Below are 7,831 nucleotides of genomic sequence, written 5' to 3'. Positions count from 1 at the left end.
ACATGCCCAGTACTTGCCAACAGTGTGTAACAGAGACGTAACCGACTGCCCAAGACAAAGCGGAGGTGTTGAACAGTTTCTTTTCCTCGGTGTTCATAAGGGAGGATGCGAACAATCTTCCTACATTTGAGAACAGATGGTTCGACACAGTGTTGACCCACATTGTGTTCTCAGAAGAGGTTATAAGAAATAAATTATCAAAGCTAAAGGTTCATAAGCGTCCCAGCCCTGACATGGTGCACTCAAGAGTGCTAAGAGAGTTGTGCAACGAGTTGCTGAGCCCCTGAAGATCCTGTTCTGTAAATGTCTGGATGAGCAATAGGTTCCCAGTGATTGGAAAATAGCTTATGTGAGTCCTATTTTCAAGAAGGGCGATCGACACTCCACAAATAACTGTAGACCAGTGAGCCTTACCAGCATAGTATGTAAAGTACTTGAGAGCATTATAAAGGATGCCATGATGGAACATCTTCTAGGAAACAACCTTGTAAAGGATTGCCAACACAGTTTTATGCCAGGACACTCCTGCTTAATACAATTACTCAAGGTACTGGATGTTTAGACCGGAATTCAGGAGGGTGGCAATATCGACAATACTGTATATACCTAGATTTTGCCAAGGCTTTCAACAGTGTACCCCATGAACGGATAAACTTTTACTTACTTTTATCCTCTTTGCCACTGATCAGCTCGTCAGCCGCTTGGGCGATCGGTCACGTCTCTGATTACTTTTCCTTTTCATTTATCCTCTTCACCAAAAGATCAGCTCGCTAGCCGCCCGGGCGATCGGTCACGTCTCTGTCACGCACTGTTGGCAAATACTGGGCATGCACCGGCTCCTGAATGTACCTGAACCCGCTCCAGTGTTGGTCAAGTCTTGTCTTGAAAGAGCTCGCACTCGGTGCCGTCACAGCACTTTCTGGTAGATTGTTCCAAGAGTTTACAACCCTCACTCCGAAAAAGTTTGCCCTCACAGTTTTCTGGACGTGCGGCTTCTTCAATCTTGAGCTGTGACCCCTTGTGGGGCGAGTGTCCGCCAGCTCCAAGTAAGGACACTCGACTGAGTAGTGCCCCCTGAGATGTTTATACACCTCAACTAGATCACCCCTTGCCCGTCTGTAATATAAGCTAGGCAAGTTCAGGCGCTCCAATCTCTCAGGGTAGCTGAGGTGCCGAAGTGCAGACACCAGTCTGGTGGCCCTCCTTTGAACATTTTCAACCAACTGACAGTCCCTAGCATATCTCGGGGACCAGACGGGGTGACAGTACTCCAGATGGGGAAGCACTTCACTCTTGAAGATCGTTACGAGGGACGGATCATCTAGATGTCTGAACGACCTTTTTATAAGACCCAATAATTTATTTGCCTGGTGTACCTTCTTCTCGCAATGGCCCGAGAACTTCAGCTCATTGTCAACATACACACCTAGGTCCTTCTCACATTCAGTCCTAGTGCAGTTTTTTCATCACGTTGGGACATATGATACACCTCCTTACCGTTGGTATGCCCCAGGTGCATCTTCTTACACTTCGTGACATTGGATCTCAGCAGCCAATAAACTGGAAGGGTACAGTATTCGGGGAAGTGTCCCAGCATGGATCGGAGACTTTCTCCATGGTCGCAAGCAGTGTGTGGTTATTAATGGCACGAAATCGCCATGTGTACCCGTGACAAGTGGGATACCACAGGGCAGTGTATTTGGCCTGCTGTTGTTTCCTTGCTTCATTAATGACATGCCAGAAGCTGTACACTCCTCCATACAAATGTTTGTTGACGATGCCAAGTTATTTAGGGAAATTAAGAACCAAGCAGACTGTAAAGAGCTGCAGAAAGATCTCTGTGAGCTTCAAGACTGGCTGAAGAAATGGCTGCTAAGATTCAATGTCACGAAGTTTAAGAGGATGCACCTGGGACGTACCAATGGTAAGGAGGCGTATCATATGTCCCAACAAGACAATGAACTGAAGTTCTCGGGCCATTGTGAGAAGGTGAACCAAGCAACTAAATTACTAGGTCTTATAAGAAGGTCGTTCAGATATCTAGACGGTCCGTCCCTCGTAACGATCTTTAACAGCGAGGTGCTTCCCCGCCTGGAGTATTGTCACCCCATCTGGTCCCTGATATATGCTAGGGACTGTCAGTTGATTGAATATGTCCTATATCATGAGCATTTTGAAGCCATTTTGAGTCCATGTGTACTTGATGTTAGGAGATATTATGAAGTCAATAGTAATTACATTTTACTATACAAAAATGCCCGAGAACAATACTGTATTAAAGAAAAAGTATTTGAATTTCTGATGAAAAAGGGGGGTCCGGACCTGCAGGACCCCCCCACCCCCTGGATCCGCCCCTGCAAAATATGATTTGATTAACCACTGTCGAACACCAATGGAAATTAGTTTTTGTTTGTGTAATTCGACTTAATATTTTCTTATTTTTGTATGTCTGCGCTATTTAATTACTAAAGCGCAAGTTTGTTTAGAGATTAGACCATCATAACCTTACTTCTGCTTCTGAAGTAAATTCAAATATGTTTTTCTTTGCTCCGCCACGACTTCTTACTTTATTCATCAATATATTGTAAATATAAAATCCAGAAGAATTTTTTTTGTAAGAACGGGAAAATAAACTTTGAAATAACAACACTGCATATATGTATATAAATATACCATACGGTCTAGTGAATATAGGTGTTTTATGTATGTTATAGGTATATTATTTATATAGCTTATCATATACCCTAAAGATTATTATAATGATATATACGTTATATTAAAATACAGTAATCATTCATCGATTACCTAAACATTCTTGTAGAGTACCAAGTATTTTTATTGGATTGGGATGGACTTAACTTGGTCGCTTTTTAAACAAAGTATTGCTGCTAACTCTACTATGACAACATTTTCTACCCTATTATTAAAATAAACTACCTATTTAAATGAATTACTTTTACTTTTATCTTCTCTAAATTATATAAGTCTCAATAGAAATTGTGTTAATTTTCAAGAGTAAAATATTCTTGAAAAAACAATATGGTTAAACAAGTTGAGTTAGAGTGAATGGCAACAAGGTGTGTCAGAGTGCCTGCAGGAGTGACGGCTGGAGGAGTGACGGCTGAGGGAGGGACGCGTGACCACTCAAACAACTTTATATCTGTCGTCCAGTTAAGGTAAGTTAAATTCAAATTCATATTATATATTCTTGTTATATTTTATGATTTATGTGTGTGGGAAAGTCTAGTTTATGGAGCTGACTGATGTCTTCTTACCTGTCAGTCGTGGGTGGAATATAAACCACAATGAATAAATAAAACACTGCATGTTAAATTACCTTAACAGAAACAACACTAAGCAACTTTTTAACATTAATTTTTTTTAGTAATATTGACTTACCAATAATATAAATTTTGTGTTATTTACTGTATCGTAATTTGTATTATGTATTTTGTTAATATAGTTGTAGGGAACTGTTTATCTCTCTAATGGTATATTGTGTAATACAGAGAGAATAACAGTGACATTCTTGAAGAGGTCTGCTAACTTATTAATTATTGAAAAATTACTGTATTGTTGATATACTGTATACCAGTATTTATATGTTAAAGTTGTTTTAAAAATGATTTCTTCAGCTATTACATGACATGCAAAGAATGGTATGCAATAGAAGTTCATTACCTTTTGGAGTTTTTATGAGGTTTGTAAATTGTTGGTTTATTAGGTGTTAATTATTGATAACTGACCCGCCGCCTAAAAAAGAAAAGAAAACCCCCAACAATTTTGCCGTATTATTGTGGAAACTGTCGTAGCTTTGGCAAATGTGTTAAGTAGTTATTTCTAAATTAAAGCTAACCTAACCTAATCTTAGTTGATAAGAAAACAAGTAGCAGAAGGCCTCACCAGCCTAACTAAATAAACTTACAGAACCTTACCTAACTTCATAGTCGTGGGGCTTTGTCCCCCAGATCCCTTGGCATATTAAACAGAAAGAACTTACTATAATATGGTGTAATTTTAATTTTTTGGAGGGGATGTGAGAGGAGTTACCTGAACCGTGTGGCTCATAGCCGTATACTGGCGTTGATCGGAGCCGTTAATGTGATTGACGGCAATGCTCCGTCTCGGCTAATTATCTAGCAAATGAAGCAGTTTTAAAAAAGTGATATATCAGAACTCACCGATGAAAATATAGTAAGAATAACATTATAACAAATAACGCATTGGCGGGTTAGTCATCAATATTAGCCGATTAGGTTAAGTACATGTATACTGTATAGTAGGTTAGGTTAGGTTCATCTTATATCTGATAAATGATATACTGTACAGTACTGTAATGTAACAATCCTTGTTAATTTGTTCCTGTGTAGGAAAGTCATGTCAGATATGAAAATGTGTTGCTGGAGAGACGTAGATCAGTCAGTAATACAATATTGCACTTAGTAATTATTTGGGTCTTGACTGTTGCTAGTTTGGCAGACAATTTTTGTCTTAATTTGCTCAATATTTGATGCTTAATGCAATGGAGATAGTCTTTCTTTGTGAAAACGTTAAATACATGGTTGGTACGCCTGGGTACGAAGTGACTCAATATTTCGTAATAATGTATTTTGCTTGTGTTTATAGTATTTACAGGTGAAAAAAGTAATTTAATCTGCAGTAAAATTTCCTCAGAGAGCAATGTTCAGCGTTCTTGTTCTTTTTGTTATAGTATTGTTTGACCCTTTGGGCGTTTGAGGATTTTTTGTGGTGAGTGTCCATAAAGTGGGGGAATCCCCTACACATAAATAACTCCACCAGGTAGTGATATACAGGTAGATGGTTGATAAACTTAATAAAGGCAGAGACAGTTCTGAACTTAGGCATAAACAGATATATATAAGCTTCTAACAGCATTTTTGGGCTAGGTTTATAGTAGTAGATCAGGAAGGGATGTTATCTGGTACATCTTTCTGCAGAGGTTTGTTCTCTGTACATGTATATAGTGAATGTGATTTGTAACGATCAGTTTAAATTCTTGGTAATTTTGGGTGAGGATGTTGGTTTTAGTATTTGATATCTACTGGTATGTGTCAGCCTGTGGAACTGGGCTGTCCTGTGAAAGCTAGATTTTGGGGATGATAACTTCTTTGTGGAAATACTATTCTCAGTAGAAGTGTTAAAAGAACACAGAAGTAGTTACGGTGATAGAGTTGATTAACACGACAATGTGGTGACTTACCAGTCTAGCAATGAATATTTCGTTCTGCACAGGGAATCAAGGTGAATGATGTTTTTGTTAAGAAGAGCTTCACCCCAATAAGTGGGAATATGTTTAGTGCAATTTGTTGGAAGTTATTTATTTGAAATTGGGGGGGGGGGGAGGCTAAAGATTTTCCCCTAAGAATAGATACCAAGGAGAAGGAATGCACGTTTGTGCTTTATTGTATTTACTTGTTTAATGTTTTGCAAAATTTTGAACCTGGGAGCATTTGTATTGTTTAGAGATCGAGTGTGCCACTGAGTTGGGGTTGAGGAGTCCTCTTTGCTGCATTCTTTTAGATATTGTTTGTTTAGTGGTGGTGGTGTTTGTCTGTACTAGTTTTTTAAATTTTTTGTTCCTCGGGAAAGTGTCCGTGTATAGTACAGTACTGTATGCACAGTACTGTGATGACATTGGTCATACATTTCAGTACTATAATCACTGACAATCGATAGTCACAAGTTTGTGTGCAAGGACTAACTACAGAGCTGGACTCCCCAGGTGAATCTACTGTAACTCTAAGAAAGAAAACAAAAAGTATGAAAAAACATGCATCCAAATTTCAGCTTCTTCATCATCATCAATTTTAGCAGCCATTTTCCACTTGTGTGGGTTAACCATGATTACTTCCCTGATTCAAGAAGTGCTTGAAATAGTGCCCTGACAACCGATGAACCAACCAAGATCTATGACAAACAAATGGAGTAGGTAACCATGCAGTATGTTGACACAGTGGGGGAGGGAGGAGGGAGCAGTGTACAAACAAAAAATTCTGGTCGAGTTTGCTTCTGTTGTGTCGAGCTTCTATGGGTCTAGGGCTATGTCCCCTCGTTTCTCCCACCAACTTGCTACTGGTGTATTATGCTTCTATTATTGCAGTAAATTTGTGAGGGTAAAAAAGCCTCACATCAGAAAAAATATGCTTTAATAGCTACCTGTACAGTACCACTATATAATAGTGGTGCACCTTTGTAAAGCAAGCTTGTTTTAGTAGTCGTTTCAAACTGGTTATGAAGGTTATTGTAGAATTCACAGGTAGTGAAACAAAAACATTTATACGTGGTTAGTACACAGACGTGTGGTTCCTTATCCTGAAGATAAAGTGGAATTTTATGTTGCTGTCTGAATTAGTGTTGTGCCAGTTTGTTAATGTACTGTAGATGACTGTTCATGGTGTAAAAGATATGTTAAAAGGTTGTTTAGTGCTTTTTGGGGGGATGAGCTTTCTTTATGTAGGTTTTATTCAAGACATTTAATATTGGAATATATTCATGGCTCTTTTTAGGGTTGTGGCACTGTGGGAGCATCAAGTTTCATATTACTAATGGTTATGGTGGGTATTGAATATTACTATAAATATTATTCTAGTGAAATTCCTACAGCGTTGTTCATGACTCATCGTAATGGAGTTTCTCAGTCAGCATGTTTATTCTGCCTTGGCATGTACGGTAAATGGGCTTCCATTGCTAGACTACAACTTCAAATGAAATTTCGTGTCCATATTTACTCATTTTATGTTAGAGGCAGTCTGGACCAGTTTTTCATTGGCTACCCTGCAACAAAGCCATTATGGTACCGGTACAGAAATATTTTTGATTTTGTCTGAATTGTGATTACTGTGCATTACCATATTCTAAGACAACCATTAGGTTTCAGGTTGTAGAATTCCACAGCAAATTAATTTTTAAAGATTATGATTTTGGTCAGCAATTACTATGTACAGTACAGAGTACTTAGAAAGGTAGGTTTCTGTTCATATTCATTATTCAGTACTGTGTAGAGTTCAGTGGTTGTTCAGATACCTTTATGACCATTAAGGCCGACATAAGAAACTTTGGTGTTAAACCCAAGAACCCAGTGGCAACTGGCATTATTTTATTGATTAGTAATGATTTCCAACTGAAACAAAATCTTTTAAAAATGGATTTGGGAAACAATTGTCACCAATTGAAGTTGAAGCAGCAAGTCATGATGTCACACCAGCTCTAAGTATGGTACCTCGCATGTCTCCTGTCTGGCCATTGGCTGTAGGTTGTAGGTACCTCACATGTCACCTGTCTCTGGCCATCACCTGTAGTTACCTCACATGTCACCTGTAGTTACTTCACGTGTCACCTGTAAGTACCTCATATGTAACCTGTAGATACAGCTGGGGAATGTTCCGCGTAAGACACCCGGCCATAACTTCGAACCTCTGAATGTGAGACCTATGGTAGTCGTGTGCTTACCAATCTGGCAACTTCTGGTGAGCTATACCTCTTTTGTGGTATGATTATACCTCCTGTGCACTATGATAGGCTGCTGATATTATGATGTTATCAACTCCCTTACCCCCTCCCCTCTCTCCCACACAATTACCAGAAAGGTGAGTGTCTGACTAGTTCCTTTGCTACCACAGGTCTTTCAGAGGTTCAAATTTGTGGCTGGGTGTCTTGTGCAGAACATTCCCCGACTGTATCTCACATGTCACCTTCTGGCCATCACCTGTAGGTACCTCACATGTCACCTGTCTGGTGATTATTATCATAGGAAAGTGATTTTTCTTGTTTCTTTAGCATTGATAGTTATTGTTGTAGTGTGGTAATGACT

The 7,831-nt window shown here is 39.0% G+C and overlaps 1 protein-coding gene across 4 annotated transcripts in view; it reads left to right on the top strand.

Moving 5' to 3' along the window:
* The first annotated feature begins 3,070 nt into the window (after positions 1-3,070).
* The window catches only part of LOC121880197 (bifunctional peptidase and arginyl-hydroxylase JMJD5-like), a 65,602-nt gene continuing 60,841 nt past the window's right edge, over positions 3,071-7,831 (top strand). For 3 of the 4 annotated variants that reach the window (XM_042387353.1, XM_042387350.1, XM_042387349.1), the window contains exon 1: positions 3,071-3,176. The gene's annotated coding sequence lies outside the window, so the exon portion shown is untranslated. The remainder of the gene's footprint in view (positions 3,177-7,831) is intronic. The other variant, XM_042387351.1, reaches the window with a different exon arrangement.

The sequence above is a fragment of the Homarus americanus genome, unplaced genomic scaffold, assembly GCF_018991925.1.
Source record: "Homarus americanus isolate GMGI-L3 unplaced genomic scaffold, GMGI_Hamer_2.0 scaffold30108, whole genome shotgun sequence".
NCBI lineage: Eukaryota > Metazoa > Arthropoda > Malacostraca > Decapoda > Nephropidae > Homarus > Homarus americanus.
Note: the sequence above shows the minus strand (reverse complement) of the source record. Positions and strands in the feature narration are given on the sequence as shown.